General features: G+C 37.9%; 1 protein-coding gene across 3 annotated transcripts in view; it reads left to right on the plus strand.

Moving 5' to 3' along the window:
• Positions 1-22,744, plus strand: part of USP24 (ubiquitin specific peptidase 24) — a 153,474-nt gene that overhangs the window by 9,367 nt on the left and 121,363 nt on the right. The gene's annotated exons all lie outside the window — the stretch shown is intronic.

The raw sequence follows: 22,744 nt of genomic DNA on the forward strand, positions 1-22,744 counted from the left end.
CAAATGGCGTTTGAAAGAATATTAAACCAGGAATTTGGGAGATAGTACATTTCTCTTCAGGGTTCTGTTGATTGCTAACTATAAGTTTATTGGGCAAGTCAGTTTGCCTCTCTGAGCCTCAGTTTTCTCGTCCATGAAATGGGCATCTTGCACTAAATCTATTGTTAATTTTCATTCTTTAATCTCTCTGGGAAGTTAAAAGCTATGAGGCCTTTCAGAAAATAGCATGTGTAAATATACGCACTTGGTTTTCTAAATAAACTGATGCTAAACACTAATGGCTGTTATTTTTGGGTGATAGGGGACACAGGTAATTCTCTTCTGTTTTACTGAATTAAAAAAAGATTAAGTTTTTAAAAAGTATATAAACTCTATTAAATGAAGACAAACCAAACTCTGGTGTCCATTAAAAATGAAAATAGCTTAAAAAATTGATTAAAGTATTTCATGATTCTTAGGAAAATTTCACCTAGATTCTAAAATTGTTTTAAAACTTTGCAACTGAGGGAAGTTAAATACAGGAAGGGTTTGTGTTTTATGTAACTGAAAAACTGGAAAAAGTATATTACTTCCTAACATAAAATTGGGAACTTTTTTTTTAAATCTAAATTTCATGTTTGATTATATACTTATGCTGCTGCTAAGTCGCTTCAGTCATGTCCGACTCTGTGCGACTCCAGAGACGGCAGCCCACCAGGCTCCCCCGTCCCTGGGATTCTCCAGGCAAGAACACTGGAGTGGGTTGCCATTTCCTTATATACTTACTAGATAGTTCCTAATTCTAGCTATAAGAAAACTGACTCAGAAGATGTGGTTCAGCAGGACTTTTCGAATTTGAGTCACATTTTGAGCTTTAATGGAGCTTCTGTTTAGTTGCTTTTCCTGCCTTTCTCCTTTTCTCCATGTTCCCCCATTCCTCACCTAATATCTCCAAGCAGTTTGCCTTGTTGACTGATTTTAGAACTTCGTTATCTATGACTCAGGTATGTTTGGACTCACCTTTAGATTAATCTGCCAGCATTTAGAGACTCTCTGAGATCTATGACTCTGTCTTGGAAACAGCTGTTTTTAAAGCACAGATTTTTTTGTTTAGCTTTGCATCGCCAAAGGGATGGAATAGAGATGCATACCTGGCCAACAAGGCCTTCCCTTGTCACCTGTGATTTCTGGGACTGGTAGCACTGCTACAGGGAGGCCTGGTATGCTGCGGTCCATGGGCTTGCAAAGAGTCAGACACAACGGAGTAACTGAACTGAACTGAGCACTGCTACTCATGACTGTTGGGCTCTTGGTAGCTCCAGACTTAGCCTCATCTGCTGTTTTCAAGAAGACACGACTGACGTGACTTAGCAACAGCAACTGTTTTCAAGAAACAGTCCACTCACTTGACTCTTTTCGGTCATTTGTTCACCTTAATGTACTCTTTCATGTCTGCTTACTTATTTCTAAGAGAGCAAGACTGCTGTTTCTGGAATTTTTATTAAAATACTGGAAAAAAGAGTTCTTAGAAGAGTTCTCTAATTTATATTAAATAAAGATAGAAATCAAATTCCAATGATAAAAACAGGCATTATACCCAAAATGTCAGAGCAGCAAGACAGGTAATAGTCCATTCAATAAAACACTTAAATCTACCTTCATTCAGTAGGTTTTTATTGAGCATTGAATGTATGCTCGGCACTGAGTAGATGTTGGGCATACAGGAGTGAACCAATCACAGTCCCTTCCCTGTTACAGTTTCAAGGCTGATGGGTTTCCTTTGCTCTGTGTCCAATAAATTATAATGTTATAATTCAGAAAAGTAAGGCCTTGAAGAGTTGTGGGTTAAGTATGAAGAGATTAGATCTTTTGTGATGTAATTTGATCTATAGTGGTATCGATTGCCAGGAAACCAAGTGATACTGTTTTTTCAAGTGTTATTTCTTTTAGTGCCATGGAATGTACAGAATTTGTATTTATGTACTTGTTGCATGTTTAATATTAGGTTAATGATTCTCTCAACTAGCACCTCTTTTAATAATGGTGCTAATTATTTCAGCTAAATGTCATTATGTTTTGTCCTAAAATCATATTTGTGCATTTTCCCCAGGAAAGAGAAATTGCTCTAGAAACTGGCCTTTTTTTAGGCTAAAAATCTCTTATAATTGTTGATAATACCCCCCGAAAAAGATTGTTTTTAAAGCTAAATGAAAAATTTGTCTGTTATTAATAACATTAGGAATCCTTAGTTTATTATCAACATTTGTGTGTGGGGGGGTGTTTAGTTTTATGTTGGAGTGTTTTATGTTTAATGTTTACTAAAATACTATATACTTTTAAAATGTTAGTACTTTTCATTTTGTAAGATTTCCTTCTGCTTCATTTGAAATGTTTTTAAATGAAACATTTAAACAACAGTAGCAACAGATCATCCTATATTTCACTAGTTTGTATATCATATTTGATTTTGAGAAAATATCTGTTGTCTGTTGAGCAATCAGTATTCTCAGTTATACCAGGCAAAAAATGTATGTGTAATATATAAAACTTGTACCGTAAAAAACAATTGGTTCATGAGATGTGTGCAGACATACTGACATCTGTAGAGAATAACAAGCAAGTCCTGTTTGCTTTTCATTACTTTGGGGTTTTTATGGTTGGAATATAAAACATGTCTGTGATAAAGAAGTTCCAAGTATTTGTTAAGGAGGATCAACTATCAGAATCCATGCTGAGTTACCTTGGATTCACCCAGTTCACAGTAATTTTAACATGGGAGAGAAATATCAAGAATAGTTGGCAAGATACACTTCGTAAAACAGAGCAATTATCTGTAGAGCTGAGAATATTTTCTGTCCTCTCCTCTCTCTGTTCCAATAAAAATGTTAAAAGTTGTAAATTTAAAGATTAAGGTTGAAGATGTGTTTCAAAGCTGGAAGAGACCATCGGGATCTTGTGATGTTACATCTCGTCAGTTTAGGTGTAAGGACCTTGACTCGGATCATTAGCAAAGTGAGGAAGGGAACTAGCTTTCCGCTTCTCAAGAAGCATTTTGTATATTTGACCAAACTGTCTTTCTGACATGAGGAAGTCTTTTACTGTAACTCATCTTTAGTATATCCTTCCTCGTAAGCTTGCTGTATCTTCATCACCACCATTTCCTTTGTTAGATACTAGTTTCAGTTAGGGGGCAAAAAGTTGACACTTGATTCATTTTTTCCCCCTTGAAGATATTTATCTTGTTTACCTTGCTTTCTCACTCAGCACTTTCTAATGTTAGCAGCTGTTGATAAGTTTATAAGAGGCGGTGAGGACTAAGGAGAGGAAGGTTGAAGAAGCGCTGTCATTTGTGAAGGAGCTGTGTCCATCTGTCTGCTTAGCGTCGTTGTAAACCTGACAAGGATTAGTGATCCCCTGCCTGAGTGTCCACAGTGGTACATGGGTACTGATATTTTAAAATAAGCTTAATAGTTAGTATATAAATTTCTTGAAATAACATATGCCTAATTTGTGTACATCTTTTACTTACTTAAAACTGCCTTTTTGTTTTCTGTGTATCAAATACAGTGATTATCATAAATATCCACTCGGAAATATTATACACCTGTAGGTTTGAAATAAAAACATTTTGAATGATACTTTGAAAGGCTATTAATACTCTTAAAAACATGACACTTGCATTAATTATATATTTTAATGAATATAGAAATAAAACATAGTGTGTGTTGATTTACTCTTAGAGGATCCATTTTAAAAAATTAGCCTTAAAATATGCCAGGTTCTTTTATGACTCCCAGCCTATAGGCATACTTTTCCTTCTACCTGGCCTGTTCCCCTCAACCTTCACCCCTAAGGAAAGGGGAATTCTCTTGTCGTATTAGACCAGGAGAATTAGTCCAACAGCACTATGTGACATCAGTTTGATCCTTGTGGTTGATCCTTTCTCCACAAAGTAGATTTAACACAAGTTTGTAGTTGGCAGAATTAGATATTGAACATCCTCCTATTTCAGTCTCGTGAGTCCCATGAAATTCCAGATGTTAACCAAACCACATGTACTGTTAGATTTGCTACTGGTTTTCTTTTAGAGCTGATGCCTTCTATTCCACTTCCTCCTATTCAGTCTTCCCCTCTACCCAGTTAAAAGTCCCTTCTTGAGTTTGAATAGAAACCCTTACATACAGTGCTCAGTCATAGCATTTATCCCCTTGTATTGGAATTATTTATATATTTGTTAACCCAGACTGAATTGTAACTCTTTTGAGGTCAGGGTCTGATCATCTCTATTTACCACAAAGTCCAGGGAACACTTGACATTTGTTGTTGCTCAGTCACTCGTTATGTCTGGGTCTTTGCGACCCCATGGGCTGCAGCACGCTAGGCTTAGCTGTTCTTCACCATCTCCCAGAGTTTGCTCAAATGCACGTCCATTGAGTCAGTGATGCCATCTAACCATCTCGTCCTCTGTTGTCCCCTTCTCTTCCTACCTTCAATCTTTCCCAGCATCAAGGTTTTTTCCAATGAGTTGGCTGTTCGTATCAGGTGGCCAAAATACTGGCACTTCAGCTTCAGCATCAACCCTTCGATGAATATTCAGGCTTGTTTCCTTTAGGTTTGACTGGTTTGATCTCCTTGATGTCCAAGGGACTCAAAAATCTTCGCCAGCACCACAGTTTGAACGTATCAATTCTTTGACCCTCAGCCATGTTATTGTCCAGTTCTCACATCTGTACGTTACTACTAGAAAAACCATAGCTTTGACCATACAGACCTTTGTCAGCAAAGTAACATCTCTGCTTTTTAGTACACTGTCTAGGTTTGTCATAGCCTTTCTTCTAAGGAGCAAGTATCTTTTAATTTCATGGCTGCAGTCACCATCTGCAGTAATTTTGGAGCCCCAAAAAATAAAGTGTTACTGTTACCATTGTTTCCGCGTCTATTTGCCATGAAGTGATGGGACCGGATGCTGTTATTTTCCTGTTTTGAATGTTGGTTTTTAGGCCAGCTTTTTTACTCTCCTCTTTCACCTTCATCAAGAGCCTCGTCAGTTCCTCTTTGCTTTCTGTCATAAGGGTGGTGTCATATGTGTATCTGTTGTTATTGATATTTCTCCTGACAATCTTGATTCTAGCTTGCGATTCTTCCAGTCCAGAATTTCACATTATGTACACTGCACATAAGTTAAATTAGCAGGGTGACAATATACAGCCTTGACGTACTCCTTTCCCAATTCGGAAAGGAGTATATGGTTGTCTGAGGGGGCCACACTTGACATAGGAGGTACTAAATAAAAAAATCTGATCTGGAAAATATTTAGTTTGCATCAGCATTTTGGAACACATTTTCTTACATTCACGTACGTCAAGTAATGTTGGGGATGGTGCATTTATCAGTATAATAATGATTAATGATGTTACTGTTAATCCAAGTGAGTTCATTTTGAAGTAAAGCTATGGAGACACCATTCAATTTTTTTTTTAACCCCTCCTTTCTTACCCCAGTTTCTTAAAGTGAATCTTGCCTGTAATAACCTATACTGTAGCTTGAAGGTAAGAAGTATTTTGGTAGCCCTATAGCAGATTTCTGTCATGGTATTTTCATTGTTTTACAGTTTGTGGAGGGCTTCCCAGATGGTACAGTGGTAAAGAATCTACCTGCAATGCAGGTTCAATTCCTGGGTCAGGAAGACCCCCTGGAGGAGGAAATGGCAACCCACTGCAGTATTCTTGCCTAGATAATCCCATAGAGAGGGGAGCCTAGTGGGCTATAGTCCAGGGGGTCGCAAAGAGTTAAACACGACTTTGCATCTGAGCACTTGTGGCAACTTTTTTTGAACTGTTGCCAGTATCTTTCTAATGGACACCATTTTGGACATAATGCATTAAATGTGAAGTTGGTATTTGGCACCACTCCCTCTGCTTTGTATATTTTTTCTGTAGCGCATAGAAAAATACACAGGAAAGAACATAATGTATGATCAGTTCAGTTCAGTCGTGTCCGACTCTTTGCGGCCCCATGGACCGCAGCACGCTAGGTTTCCCTGTCTATCACCAGCTCCTGGAGCTTACTCAGACTCATGTCCATCGAGTTGGTAATGCCATCCAACCATCTTATCCCCTGTCATCACTTTCTCCTCCTGCCTTCAGTCTTTCCCAGCATCAGGGTCTTTTCCAGTAAGTCAGCTCTTCGCATCAGGTGGCCAAAGTATTGGAGCTTCAGCTTCACCATCAGTCCTTCCAGTGAATATTCAGGGTTGATTTCCTTTAGGATTGACTGGTTGGATCTCCTTGCAGTGCAAGGGACTCTCAAGAGTCTTCTCCAACACCACAATTCAAAAGCATCAACTCTTCAGCACCCAGCTTTCTTTGTGGTCCAACTCTCACATCCATACATGACTTAGAAGAAACAAAAGTTTTTTTTAGCCTTTGTAGGACTATTTACCAGTCTGTTCTTATTACATGTCTTAGTTGAGCTCAGCCTCAATAAGGAGAAGATTATTTGCAGAAACTGTCACTTCAGGAAAAGAAAGAAAAATAGGATACAGAATAATTATAATAGTAAACTGATTTTTAGTGTCTTTTCTGTTTCAGATTGTCTTATTTATTTCATTTATTAATATAATAATGATTAATGATATTACTATTAATCCAAGTGACTTTATTTTTAAGTAAAGCTATTGAGACGCTGATTGGCTTTTACCCCTCCTTACTTACCCTAATGTAAAAGGAGGAAAAAAAAAAAAAAAAGGTGTGTCTAAAAGTAGGAAGAAGAAGGAAACAGTAGTATGGGAAGTATTTATGCATCACTGAACAAATGTTTGTTGAATGCCTTTGGCACTGGTCTGGCTGCTTATTGCTTCTTACTAGCTCGTAACCTATTGCAGTGATCCTGAAGGGTGGTAGGGGTAATCAGCAACAGATCAGTTTGTGTTTTCAGGATGACTTGTCCTCAACAGGGCCCCCAGCTATCTCAGGAGTGGAGAGGATTGGGTAAAAGTACTTAATAAAGCTTTAGAAATATCAATAACCTCAGATATGCAGATGACACCACCCTTATGGCAGAAAGTGAAGAGGAACTCAAAAGCCTCTTGATGAAAGTGAAAGAGGAGAGTGAAAAAGTTGGTTTAAAGCTCAACATTCAGAATCACGAAGATCATGGCGTCCAGTCCCATCACTTCATGGGAAATAGATGGGGAAACAGTGGAAACAGTGACAGACTTTATTTTGGGGGGCTCCAAAATCACTGCAGATGGTGACTGCAGCCATGAAATTAAAAGACGCTTACTCCTTGGAAGAAAAGTTATGACCAACCTAGATAGCATATTCAAAAGCAGAGACATTACTTTGCCAACAAAGGTCCGTCTAGTCAAGGCTATGGTTTTTCCAGTGGTCATGTATGGATGTGAGAGTTGGACTGTGAAGAAGGCTGAGCGCCAAAGAATTGATGCTTTTGAACTGTGGTGTTGGAGAAGACTCTTGAGAGTCCCTTGGACTGCAAGGAGATCCAACCCATCCATTCTGAAGGAGATCAGCCCTGGGATTTCTTTGGAAGGAATGATGCTAAAGCTGAAACTCCAGTACTTTGGCCACCTCATGCGAAGAGTTGACTCTTTGGAAAAGACTCTGATGCTGGGAGGGATTGGGGGCAGGAGGAGAAGGGGACGACAGAGGATGAGATGGCTGGATGGCATCACTGACTCGATGGACGTGAGTCTGAGTGAACTCCGGGAGTTGGTGATGGACAGGGAGGCCTGGCGTGCTGCAATTCATGGGGTCACAAAGAGTCAGACACGACTGAGTGACTGAACTGAACTGAAGCTTTAGAAAAGGTGTGTGTGCTCTAGCTAATGACAAATCCAATGTGTATGTAATTTGATTTGAATACTAGATGTATTTTTCCAAAATTTTTATCTTGAGCGATTTCCAGCCTACAGAAAAGTTGGAAGAACAGTACAGTGAATACTTGCATACCTTTTACCTCGATTCAACATTTACAAACATTCTGTCACACTGACTCTATCTCACTTGTCTCTAAAGACAAACACCTACACACACACACCCATTTTTTACCCTGAACCTTTTGAACCTAAGTTGCAAAAACATTGTCCAACAGAACCACAATAGCATTGTCTCAACCAAAGGAATTTAACAATACATTAATATTCTCTACTATTTGGTCCATATTTAGATTTCTCTACTTGTACCAAAAATAACCTTTATAGATGTTTTAAAAAACAGTCCAGGATTGAATCAAAAATTATCATCTCACACCTGTCAGAGTGACTGTCATCTAAAAGAATACAAATGACAAACATTGGCAAGGGTGTGGAGAAAAGGGAACCTTTGTCCATTGTTGATGGGAAGGTAAATTGGTGTGGCCACTGTGGAAAACAGTATGGAGGTTTCTCAAAAAGCTAAACATAGAACTACCTTATGACCTGGCAAGTCCACTCTTGAATATATATCTGAAGAAAAAAAACACACTGATTTGAAAAGATACATACGTGCTGATGTTCATAGCAACATTACTTATAATTGCCAAAGTATGGCAGCAACTTAAGTGTCCATCAACAGATGAATAGATAAAGGAGATGTGTATATATACACATATACATATATACAAAGAAATACTACTTAGCCATAAAAAAGAATGAAATGTTGCCAATTGCCATAACATGGATAGACTTGGAGAGCATTATGCTAAGTGAAATAAGTCAGAGAAAGATATACTGTATGATACTACTAAAATGTGGAATCTGAAAAGTAAAACAAACTAGTGAATATAACAACAAAGAAGTGGACTCACAGATAAAGTGAACAAACAGTGGGGAGAGGAGATGGGAGGGGCAACATAGGCATGAGGGATTAAGAGACATAAACTATTAGGTATAAAATAAGCTGCAAGGATATATTATACAACATGGGAGTATAGCAGATATTTTATAATAACTATAAATGAAATATAACCTTTAAAAAAATCATATGATAAAGTACTAGGCCCCATATTAAGCACTTCAGATGTATCATTGTGTTGGAAAAAAGTACAGGATTGAATAAAAAATTATGCATTGCATTTGGTTATCATATCCCTTTAATGTAGATTCTAGAATAGTCTTTATATCCTTTTAGTCTTTTGATATTGACATTTTCAAAAATAACCCAATTCTCATCTCGTATTTTTAAAAGATTTTATAATTGAATCATTTTAAATATACAAGAAAGTTTTATCATTGTCTATTAAGGTAATAAGGAAAACTGAACAAAAATATTAACTTCCTTCATGACATAACTTGTTTCTCTTTAATAAGACTGTACTTACAGTCATCTTTATTTTGATCTTTTATAGAATTTTAGCATTTTTAGAGCCAAAGAAGGATCTTAGATCTATGGGTAAATGTTTTCATTTTAAAGATGATACTAAAATTAAGTGTGAAGATATGAAGTCTTACGTAAGACTGTGGTTCCCAGCCAGAGGATACTTAGTAATGTCTGGAGACCTTTTTGGTTGCCACAAGAAGGGAATTACTGGCACATAGTAGGTAGAGGCCTGGGATGTTGCCATACATCCCACAGTGCATAGAACAGCCCCCTCAGCAAAGAATTACCCACCCTAAAATGTCAGTAATGCCAGGGTTAAGAAACCCTGGTCTGAAATCATACAGCTAGTGGTGAGCTTAAACCAATGTGTCTTTACCCTCAGTTCTGTGTTCTTTCCACGCACAAAACATCCAGTGCCTTACTTTCGCTCCCTTTTGTTCTCCCTGGCTTCATTCTCCGTTTCTGCACTTTGAACCTTTTTTGTTAAGCCTAATGCATTTCTTTATGCCTGTAAGTATTAAGGTGATTTAAAGCATATTACCAGAAGAGCATGGAATATCTTTTTAAAAGAGAAGTATAAAAGTGTTTTCAGTGGAGTTTTGTTCCTGTAAGCAAAAGTGTATGCAGAATAACCTTTTGAGAGCAGTTTAGATAACCATAACAGATCTTTACTTTGTTTATTTGATATTTGCATTTACAGAGCATTTTTACATACATTATCTTACTTAGTATTCACAAAGCCCATTTTTAGTTACAAGCAAGCAAATGTCAGTCTCCTTTTCACAAGTGTAGAAATGAAGGGTCACAGAAAATACTATATCCCATCTGATTGTGGTCTGGTAGGTATTAGTTAAATTTACATGGAGAGAGATTTCAGTTGAACTTTTATCTGTGTGAAAAAAGGAACAGGCAGCCTTAAAGTGTCATAGGCTTTTGGTTACTAGACCTATTTAGGCAGAAGGACATTTCTGAGGTTGTGGAAGGCAGATTCTTTACCGTCTGAGCCACCAGGGAATCCCAAGAATACTGGTGGGTAGCCTATCCCTTCTCCAGGGGAACTTCCCTACCCAGGAATTGAACCAGGCCTTCCTGCATTGCAGGTAGATTCTTTACCAGCTGAGCTACAAGGAATCCCCCAGCTTGTTGAGTAACACAATCCAATTAGGGCCGTACAGCTGTAAATAGGTAAAGTTTAATACAACTCAGTATTTGTTGTTATGGAAATAGAAGAATGTGCTTTAAATATGCCACACTCTCTCTGGTGGTAGACTCACACATACAATTCTCTAGGCCTAGAATCCTTTTCCCCTTCTCTTTCATTTTCTAAGTATTTATTAGATGCTTAACATTCATTCATTCATTCACCAAATATTTATTGAGCACCTACTCTGTATCAAGGGCTGTTGATGCAACAGATAAAGCAAAAATTCTGCCCTGGCGGAGCTTGTATTCTGGCTGGAGGAAGAGAGACAGCAAACAATTAAGTGTAGAAAGTTAGATGGTGAGTGCTATAGAAAAAGATGAAGCAAGGAATGGAGCCGAGAGCATGCTGGCCTAGGGGGTGGGTATGCCTTTTAGATGAGATTCAGAAGTGAAGCAGAGGGCAGCTCCTCACTGGAGCCCTGGAGGCCACTGAAATGGCCTTTTTGTCAGAATGGAGTCGAGCATCGAGGGTTCTGAGCAGGGAGGTAATGTGATCTTACGGGAAAGATCCAGAGTTTGTTTTCAGATGTGTTTATTTAAGATGCCTAGTAAATATTCCTAGTGTAGATGTCAGAGGAGACATTGGATAAGTGCCTGGTGTCTAGGAAGAGGTCCATGCTGGAGATAAACTGTGAGGGCCTTCAGCTTGGAGATGGTATTTAAGACCGTTACACTGTGCATTCTCAGCAGGGCCAGCAGCCCTCCAAAGGAGCAAAAATTGGTTTCTCAGGGTTGACAAATATCTTAGATATTAACAGTGGTTTGGTCCAAAGCTCAGCCCTACCCAACACAACCTTACTCTTTAGTATTTCAGTGAGATCAGACAATGCATGTGTCTAACGTAGATTTCTGAGGACTGGGTTCCTGGGTACTCCAGTGTTTAGGGACTGAGGTGACAAGAGAGGAACCAGCTGAGGAGAGTGAGGAGTGGCTAGTGAAGTAAGAGGAACCAGGGAGTGGATCTGTCCTGGAAGCCACATGGAGGAGGTGTTTCAGGGAGGATGGAGCAATCAGCAGTGTGAGCTGTCGCTGGTGGGTGAGATCAGGTGAGGACTGAGCACTAACCCTGTGCGCGAGGCTGAAGATGCTGGATGCTTACTTAGGTCTCAGCCTAAATGTGAGTTCATTTTTAGGCTATCTTTGATCATGATAGGCTGGGTCCCCTTCTTCCTCTTCTTCTTTTCTTTTTGAAAAGGATATTGAAATTATTCAATATGAAATTGAAAAATTATGAAAAACACAAAACATAAAATTTACCATCTTAGCTATTTTTGAGTGCACAGTTAATTATAGTTACATTTTGTGAAGCAGATCTCCAGAACTTGTCATCTTGTAAAACTGAAACTCTGTACCAGTTAAACTACAGTTCCTCTTTTTTCCCCTGCCCCCAGCTCCTGCTAACCACCTTTCTTTTTGTTTCTATGAATTTGACTATCTCAGATACCTCGTGTAAGTGGAATAGCACAGTGTACTCAAGGTTCATTGATTTTATAGCATATAACAGGATTTGCTTCCTTTTTAAGGTGAAATAATATCCCATGGGTTCTCCTTCTTATACACTTTCATAATACTCTTGTTGTTATAGCATGCTCCTTATAAGAAATGATAATCCCTTATGTAATTGTCTTTTCTGATAGGTAGTGTATCTCAAAGCCTCAAAGGCAGAATGTTTGTCTTATTCATTTATGTATTCACAGCTTCTAGATAGTACTGAATGAGAATTCAGTATAAAAACAGAAGACAGAATACCTTAGTCTGGCGGAATCTTGAAAAATGTATTAAAGAAATGATACTTGAACTGATTTTAAAGACTGTCTTAGTCCATTCAGGGTACTATATTAAAATACTATAGAAATGGATGGCTTGTAAAGAACAGAAATTAATTTCTTGTAGTTCTGGAGGTTGGGAAGTCCAGGATCAAGGTGCCCGCAGCTTTAGTATCTGGTGAGGACCTGCTTCCAGATTCATGGACAACTGTCTCCTGGCTTTAACCTTACATGGTGAAAGGGCTGAGGGAGCGCCCTGTGGTCTCTTTGAAAAGAACAGAGCTCTCATAACTCACCTGTTAAAGGCCCCATCTCCAAATACTATCACATCAGGGATTCAGTTTCAGCATATGAACTTTGAAGGGACACAAACATGCAGCCTATAGCAAAATAGAAGTAGTAATTTATTGTGTTGGAGAAAAAGCACTCTAGGCAGAGGAAAGAGCATCAAGGTAGCATGGCATCACGGCAAGTCCTGTGTGCTCAAGGGCCTAGGAGTTCAGTGTGGTTAGAGCAGAAGGGTTTAGGAAATAAGCAGTGAGGTTCTGTGTGTAGGTTGTGGTCAGCTGGTGAAGAGCTTTGCATGCCAGTCAGTGCTGGAGACCTGCTTTTACTTTCTAGGTACTTAAGGCAGCTGGGGTCTAAAGGAGGTTTATGAGCAAGTAATTGATGGGATCAGATCCCTTTACTTGGTTTAGTTTAGTTTTTGTTTTGTTAGGAAAGATCACTGGCATTTTGAAGAGGACACAAGAGTGGGGTAGAACAGCGGCAGGGACGCAGTCCTGATTGTGAGTGTTGGCTGCAGTCTGAGCAGCGTGCAGCGAGGGCCTCAGCCACAGTGGTGGTCGGCCAGGAGAGACTATTGAGAAGTTTCTGAGGTAGAATCACTGTGGTATGGAGACCGACTAGTTGGGAAGATGACACTAAGTTTCAGAGACTAGGTATAGTTTCTTCAGAGAAGAAACATATTCAAATTAGAACACTGAATTCTTTGTGGAAGCTGAAGAGTCTAACAGGGATATAGAAACACTCATCTGAAGCTTGAAGAGTGGTCTGGGCCACTGGGTAGGATGTACCCGTTTGTGGTAGTTGGTCTTCTACAAGGATGCTCTCCCATCTGCATAGTAATCCTGCAAGGCAGGCGCTGTTCTCTGCTTGCTGTTGAGAAAACTACGGCATATAGAGAGGTTAAGAAGCTTATTCAAGGTCACACAGCAAGCAGATGGTGGTGACAGAATCAACATTTAGATCTGTCATGGGAATATATAGTAAAGGAAATTCCAACAAAATTTAATAAAAGGTACTTGTTTATCCTAGAAAACCTCTTACCTAAAACTTTAGGAATATCGGTGGATTAAGAAATAACGAGTGCTTTGGGAGAAAAGCAGTTGAGAATCAATTCATTTTTACCTTGTCAACTCTTAGCTTAGGGTACATTATATAAAATTTTTGTTTGGTTGTTTTTTAATAACAATTTACCTCCATTCTGGAATGATGTTTTTAGGGACTGAGCCCTCCTACCAGTTTTAGGAGGAACTGGAATACCTCCAGAGTGCTTAATCTGGAACATGAGATTTGGAGAAACCTCGATCTGAATTCTCATCCCATTCTGAATCCATGAGTGACTGTTAGCATTAGGCAAGAGACCATAAGAAATAGATTTGAGTAACTTGTCTTACTTGAGCCTCAGTTTTGCCCATGACAGATATTGAGCACAATGACAGATTTTGCCTCGTTGCCTCGTGGGGTTGGGCACCATCCCTGACACAGAGTAGCTAAGCCGTCAGGAGACATGCTAGTTCTCCTTTGCCTCTCTCTCATTTTTCTCTGCATGTATCTAAATCCCCCTTTACCATCTCACTCCTTCTTCCTGCTGTCTATTAAAACTGAAGGTCTAACTACAGCTACCAGCTTTTTTGTTCCTGAGATCAACGATATATAAATCTCAGACCTTAAATCTAAATGATAAAGGATAAATCCTATGTGTTGCTCAGTAGTATCCAACTCTTTGTGACTGCACAGACTGTAACTCACCAAGCTCCTCTGCCCATGGGATTCTCCAGTCAAGAATACTGGAGTAAGTACCCATTCTCCACTCCAGGGGGATCTTTTTGACCCTGGGATCAAACCCGGGTCTCCTGCATTGCAGGTGGATTCCTTACCATCTGAGCCACCAGGGAAGCCCGTATGTAAGATGCCACCTTTGAAATCAAAGACAACTTCTCATGAAAACCTTGTTTCTATGTATTGAATCAACACTAAGTGTTATGAAAGAAAGGGACCCCAAGAAATGTCCGCTTTTGTAGAACAGTTAGGAAATTCTCTACTGCTTATAATATGAAATGAAAATGAATTTCAAGAAAGCAATTTGCCAACAGACAAATGTATTAGTGACTTGGGAACCACCTGCACTTGTCCCTCATCTCTTTCTTCAGTAAGCAGTATTTTAGGAATCATCTAGTCCAGAATAACAGATCATATTATTAATAGATTTGCATAGAACTAACTCTGAATTGCTTTGAAAAATATTAAATAAGACTGACGAGCCTGAAGTCTCAACTTTCATTAGAAAGTTGTTTAAGTTAGTGACTTGGAATCAAATGTTCATGTTTTCATCTTTTTTTCCTTAAGCACTTGACATATATGGTGCTAATTATTGTTTATTTTAGGTAATGGACAAATGCATTTTTAAAAATCATGGGAAAATGATTTGGCATCAATTTGGCATTTTCATTTTTCTGTACATTAATCAAACATTTCGAAGTTCTTTTGAGTACATTTTTGGCTAACAAAATAGTTCAGTAATCAAATTTAGTATTAGCATAAACTTTAAGCAATATTGGCAATCTTCTATCCCTTAAGGGTTTTTTTTCTGTATTTGTTGGGTTAGTGGCTAGACCGGAGCAGAGCTTATCTCTGAACAGCAGGCAGTATTTACTCCAGTAGGTTCCACTTCTTTAAACAAAGAAGGTTTAAATTGAGTTTAAGAGCAAAAGGTTTGTTAATTTCTTTGAACTTGAAGTGGTTTTCTAAGTAACTATTAAAATTCTGTTATTAACCTTAATGCTTATACAATAGTATTTCAAAGGCCAGTTGCAAAGGCTGAGTAAATTATACTGTTTTGTGTATGCAGCCCTCAATCAAGTTAGTGCCTGTACAATGTTTATGTTGGTTCATCTGCATTTTTCAAACAGGCAAGTTTCTAGATATGGATAGTGACATATATGCTCATGTCTAACTGTAAATATAGAAGATTTCATGCAAAGAAATATTTTTGTCAAGATAATCTACATGTTAAATCTAAAGATCTCTACCTCTGTGGAGGTAGATTTACACTATGCAGAGACAGCATTTATCAATTCTGTGAAAAACTATTTCCAGTAATTAAAAGTGCTAAGCCCATTTATAGATAAACAGTAAGCCTTATTCTGAACCATTTGCCAGTAATGAAGTTATAATCACAACTATATGAATTTCTAGGGTGTTTATGACATTATCAAATATCATGGGAATTACAGAGATCTTGTTTATACTTGTATTAATTTATATTTATGGGCATAAGTAAAATTACTTCTTTAGGAAATAGCCTAAATTATGTTTCCAGTAATTGTTTTGGTTCTAATCTTAAAATGTCTAGTTTAGAAATCATAATGTAGGGCATTAACTCATTTGTTATTTTTCTTGGATGACCAGATACACAAGACTCAGTGTTATTAGAAATTTTTCAGGTTAAAAGTGATATTCAAGAATTTTTTGTGAGCTCATTTCTTTTCTGCCTTAGTGACAGAATTGTGCATCTCTAACATGCTAAATTTACATAAATATTGTAAAGCATTTTCAAAACTTAAATGTCTTTCAATTTTAAATAAAATTGGTGGGCTATCATAATAAAAGGACATTGCCTCAGATGGTCAACAAAGTTGAAAATGTTGAAGTTTTATTACTTAATATACTTGAAAAATAAAGTAATACCAGTTTTGAAATATGAAAGCTCTGTAGCCCTCTGCTTATAATACTGTTTCCCTTAAACATCAACTGTTTGCATGCATGTACACCGCCACCCGCAGCGTGGTTTGGATCCACCCTTTCTCTTCTTTCACATTGTCCTGGTCTCTAAAGATGAGAATTGTGTCTTTATCTCTATCCCCAAAGTTCAGTACCTTGTCTGGAACATAGTGAACTTTTGATAAGTGTGGTGGTAGTGGTTTAGTGGCTCAGTCGTGTCTGACTCTTGTGACCCCCATGGCCTGTAGCCTACTAGGCTCCTCTGTCTATGGAATTTCCCAGGCAAAAATCCTGGAGTGGGTTGCCATTTCCTTCATCAGGGTAAATTCCTCACCCAGGGATCGAACCCAGGTCTCCTGCATTGCAGGTGGATTCTTTACCAACTGAGCCAGGGAAGCCCGTTGACAAGTGTATTTATTATCAATTTAGGTTAAGTGCTCATTAACTGTTACTTGGGTATCACTTGCATTAGACATCTAATGAGAAAATAATATATTACATTCCAGAGTTCTTATTAAAAACCCTATACCTTATGTCTGTTGGGAGCTATTTTGCAGTAGGACAATTCCAAGCTGCTTTGCATGTGTTCTCTTGTTTAGTATGTAATTTTTGCCAGGGACGGGCTCTACTCAAAATGATGGCTCAGAATATTAAACCAACCTAAATATGGGCTCCTGTCACTGTTTCCTCCTCTGGTGATTCCGTCTCTCGTCTGTGTTGGTAGTACCCTCCTCAGAACATAATGCTGCTCTGTATCGCTTGTTAACTCTGATGTGTACCTTGTACGTTCCCCCCTTTTAAAGACCAAGAATGTTAACTGCTTAGAAGGCAACGTGAGATTTTTCATCTGTTATGTCTTAAGTATATTATTTTTTTAATTATTTTTAAAAACTAATTGGCATATTTATTTTTATTATAGATCATTAGATACAGCTGGGTTTTGAAATTCTTAGATGAGATTTTAAGCTCACTTATATTTAATAACTATAATCTTTGAACTCATTTGTTAATCAAGGTTTTCAAATAGCAGCTTTATCAAGATATAATTCACACACGCTAAAGCTTACCTTTTTAAGTGTACATGCTTAGAGTTGGACAGCCATCACCACTCTTTAATTTTAGACAGTTTTCTCATCACCCCCAAAAGGAAACCTTGCATGCATTTTTCCCCTTTGGTTATTTTTGTTTTCTGTCATATTAATGTAAGATTGAAACAGATGGCTACAACAACATTTGAGATTCCACAGAGGGAACTCCTCTTTGTTGCTGCACACAGGCCTCTCATTGCAGTGGCCCCTCTTGTTGGGGAGCACGGGCTCTAGGGCACGCCAGCTCAGTAGCAGCTGTACACAGCGGGCTTTAGTTGTTCGGTGGCATGTAGAGTCTTCCCAGACCAGGGATTGAACCCATGTCCCCTGCATTGGCAGGCAGATTCCTATCAACTGTACCACCAGGGAAGTTGAAGAGATTTTACTTTTGATGAACTTCAGAATTTATCTTTTCTTTTTTGTCGTTGTGTTTTTTTGTGTCCTATTTAAGAAATATTATCTAAACCAAGATTATGTAGATTCACTCCTGTGTTACATTTTAAGTTAATTTTTTTATATGGTGTGAAATAGGGGTTCAGTTTTATTCTTTTGCCTGTGTCTTAATGGTTGTCTCAGTTTCACTTGTTAAGAAAGCTAACCTTCCTCCATTGAGTTGCTTTTATGCCTTTGTCAGAGATTAAATTGTATTATCTCTCTTGTTGAGGGAGAATTGGCCACATATATAAGGGCTTATATATGGAATTTCAGTTCGATTCCATTTTCTGTATGTGTACCTTTTTATATTTTTGGCTGTGCCACGTGGCTTGTAGGATCTTAGCTCCCCCATAGAGGTTGAACTTGCTCCATCAGCACTGAAAGCATGGAGTCCTAACTTCTGGACCTCCAGGGAATTCCCTGTATGTGTATCTTTATGCCAGTACCACATTATCTTGATTACTGTAGCTTTATAGTAAATTTTGAAAGTTGAAAGTGTGACTCCTCAAACTTTATTCTTTTTCAAGATTATTTTGGTTATACAGGGTTCTTTGCATTTCTATGTGAGTTTTAGAGTCAACCTGTCAATTTTTGCAAAATAAGCTGAAATTTTGATGCTGATTGAATTGAATCTGTAGACTAATTTGGGGAATATTGCCCTCTTAACAATATTAAATTTCAGTCCATGAACATGGACTCTTTCTATTTATTTAATTCTTTAGTTTCTCTCCATAATGTTCTGTAGTTTTCAGTGTATAAATCCTGTACTTATTAAGTATTTTATTTCTTTTGATGTTATTGTAAATGAAATTGTTTTTTTAATTTTAAAATTGTTCATTAGTGTATAGAAATACAAGTGAATTTTAGATATTGATGTTTTATTCTGCAACCTTGCTGAACTCAGTTATTGGTTCTAATGGTTTCTTTTTTTCATGAATTCCTTAGAATTTTCTACCTACAAGATCATATAATGAGTGAATAGAAATAGTTTTACTTCATCCTTTTCAATCTGAATGAATGCCTTTGATTTCTCATCTTGCCTAATTGCCCTAGCTAAAATCTCTAGTACAATGTTAAATGAAAGCTGGTGAACAGGCATCCTTGTTCTGATTTTAGAGGAAAACATTCAGCCTTTCACACTTAAGTATGATGTTAATTGTAGGGTTTTTGTAGATACCTTTCATCAAGTTGAAGAAATTCCATTTTATTTATTTGTTGATTTTTTTCTGTTACTGTTAGGACAAGGTGATGGATTTTGTGAATATTTTTTCTGCATTTATTGAAATGACTGTATTGTTTTATATTTATTCTGTGACTGCTCACAGCATTGTATTGATTTACTATTGTATGCTGAACCAACCTTGTGTGCATACTTGGTCCTGGTGTACAGTCCTTTTTATCATGCGGTTGCTGCTGCTGCTGCTGTCACTTCAGTCGTGTCCGACTCTGTGCGACCCCAGAGACGGCAGCCCACCAGGCTCCCCTGTCCCTGGGACTCTCCAGGCAAGAACACTGGAGTGGGTTGCCATTTCCCTCTCCGATGCATGAGAGTGAAAAGTGAAAGTGAAGTCGCTCAGTCGTGTCCGACTCTTCAAGACCCCATGGACTGCAGCCCACCAGGCTCCTCCGTCTATGGGATTTTCCAGGCAAGAGTACTGGAGTGGGGTGCTATTGCCTTCTCCCACTATTAAGGACTTTTGTGTTTATATTCATAGGATCATTGGGCTGTAGTTTTATTTTTCTTGGGATGTCTTTGTCCATTTTATATATATTATTTAATTTTCACATGTTTTTGGATTTCCTTTTGCTATTGATTTTTAAGTTCATTCCATTGTGGTCAGAGAACATATGTTGTATGATTTTAATCCCTCCAAATAGACTGAGACTTGTTTTATAGCCTAACACGTACTCTATCTTAGAGAATGTTTCATGTGCGCTTGAAAAGAATGTACATCCTGCAGCTGTTATGGAGTGGAGCATTCTGTAAGTGTCTTTTAGGTATACTTGGTTTGTAGTATTTTTTTGTTGTTGACCTCTGCCTAGTTCTAGCTATTATTGAAAGTGAAAGTCTCCAACTCTTTTGTTGAATTGTGTGTTTCTCTTGTTCGGTCAGTTTTTACTTCCTGTACTTTGGGTCTCTGTCATGAGATGCATATTTGTTTAGAACTGTTACGGCCATCCTTCTTTATCTTTAGTAATAAATTTCCATATAACTTCTATTTTTTTCCGATATTAGTATAGTCACTTCAGCTCTCTTTTGGTTTTTGTTTTCGTAGCGTATCTTTTTCCATTCTTTTTATTGACCTTTGTTTTTCTCATTATGAAGTGTCCTTCTTTGTCTCTAGGAATATATTTCTTGTCTTAACGTCTGTAGGCATACCTTGGAGCTACTGTGGTTTTAGTTCGGCATCACTGAAGTAAAGCAATACCACAATAGAGTGAGTCACATGAACTTTTTGGTTTCCCAGTACCTAAAAACGGTGTTAATGTTATACTGTCATCAGTAAATACGCAGGAGCATTATGTACAATACTTTGGCCACTTGATGTGAAGAACCAGCTCATTGAAAAAGATCCTGATGCTGGGAAAGATTGAAGGCAAAATGTGAAGGGAGCAGCGGGGAATGAGATGGTTAGAGAGTATCACCAACTCAATGGACATGAATTTGAGCAAACTCAGGGATAGTGGAGGACAAAGGAGCCTGGCATGCTGTATATAATCCATGGGGTTGCAACAAGTCAGACACAACTTAGTGACTAAACAAGAACAACAGCATTATGTCTAAAAAAATGTACATACCTCAGTTTTACAATACTGTATTGCTTGAAAATGCTCACCATCATCTGAGCCTTCAGTAAGTCATAATATATATATATATTTTTTGTGAATAACTGCTTACTGATGAGGGTGGTGGTTATTGAAGGTAGGGGTAGCGGTGGCATTTTCTTAAAAACAATGAAGTTTGCTCCATCAGTTAACCCTGTGTTTCATGAATGGATTCTCTGTAATGTGCAGTGCTGATTGATAGCATTTTATTAGAAGAACTTCTTGCAAAATTGGAATCAATCTTCTCAAACCCTGCCACTGCTTTTTTTAATCAAAGTTTATAAATATTCTGACTCTTGTTGACATCTCAACAGTCTTCACAGGATCTTTACCAGGAGCAGATTCCATCAAGAAACTATTCTCTTTGTTCATCCATTAGAAGTAACTGGTCATCTGTTCAGCTTTTATCATGAGATTGCAACAATTTAGTCACATCTTCAACTCAACTTCTAATTCTAGTTTCTCTTGCTATTTCTACCACATCCGCAATGACTTCCTCCACTGAAGTCTTGAACCCCTTACTTAAAGTCATCCATGCGGGTTGAAGTCAACTTCTTCCTAACTCGTGTTAGTGTTGATATTTTGGTCTCTTCCCATGAATTATGAATATTCTTAACGGCATGTAGAATGATGAATCCTTCCCAAATGATTTTCAATTTCTTTTGCCCAGATCTATCAGAGGAATCACTATCTATGACACTAAAGCCTTACAGAAGGTATTTCTTAAACAATAAGACTTGAAAGGTAAGATTACTCCTTGATCCATGAGCTGCAGAATGGATACTGTATTCACAGGCATGAAAACAACATTAATCTCATTGTATCTCTCCAGCAGAGCTTTTTGGTGACCAAGTGCATTGTCGGTGAGCAGTAATATTTTGAAAGGAATTTTTTCCTGAGTAGTATGTCTTAACAGTAGGTTTTAAATATTCAGTAAACCATGTTGTTAACAGATGTGCTGTCATCTAGGCTTTGTTGTTCCATTTGTGGAGCACAGGCAGAGTAGATTTAGCATAATTCTTAAGGGCCCTCTGATCTTCGGAATCACAAATGACCATTGGCTTCTACTTCACATCACCAACTTCATCAGTCCCTCACAAGAGAGTCAGCCCATCTTTTCTTTTTTTTCTTTTTTTGGTGGTGGAAGAGAGGTATATTTGCTTGTTTAATTAACCATTAATTTTTTTTCTTCTTTTTTGCTTTTATTTTTTTAATTATGAAACTATAATAACATGTTTACAGGAGACTTGGAAAATACAGAACAAGGTTACATATAGTTCCACTATATATTACAATTTTTATCTTTTTAAATAGATAAATTTTTAGTAGATTTTTAGTTGGAATTTTAATATAAAGCTCTCAAAAATTAATAGACTATACAGAGAAGTAGAATGATATAGTAGACCTGAAAAGCTCTGTGAACCAATTCAACATAATTAAGATTTATACAGTTTTCACACAACAGTAGGATACAAATTCTATTCAAGGTTACTTTTCATTTACAGTTATTACAAAATATTGGCTATATTCCCTGTGTCGTACAATACATCTTCGAGCCAGTCTTACACTCAGTAGTTTGTACCTCACTCTCCTCACCCTATGTTCTCTGTCCCCTACTCCGCTAACCACTAGTTTGTTCTCTGTGTCTGTGAGTCAGTTTGTCTTTTGAAGCTCTAATGCCAGGCATTGACTTCTCCTCTCCAGCAGTGCAAGTCCTGGATGTCATCCTCTTCCAATATGAGGCTGTTTTGTCTGCACTGAAGATCTGCTGTTTAGTGTAGCTGCCTTCTTTAATTACCTTAGTTAGATATTCTGGGTAGTTTGCTGTAGCTTCCACATCACCACTTGCTACTTCGTCTTTCAGTTTTGTATTATGGTGATTTGGCTTCTTTCCTTCAACCTCACGAAGCAACCTCTGCTAGCCTCAGACTTCTGCAGCTTTCTCATCTCCCTCAGCCTTTATAGAACTGAATAGAGTTAGGGCCTTGCTCAGTTTAGGCTTTGGCTTACGGGAATGTTGTGGCCACTTTGATCTTCTGCCCGGACCACTGAAACTTTCTCCCTGTCAGCAGTAAGGCTGTTTTAAACGGCTTTGTTAGCGTTTGTGTGTTCACTGGAGTAACAC

Source organism: Bubalus bubalis, chromosome 6, assembly GCF_019923935.1.
Source record: "Bubalus bubalis isolate 160015118507 breed Murrah chromosome 6, NDDB_SH_1, whole genome shotgun sequence".
Lineage (NCBI taxonomy): Eukaryota > Metazoa > Chordata > Mammalia > Artiodactyla > Bovidae > Bubalus > Bubalus bubalis.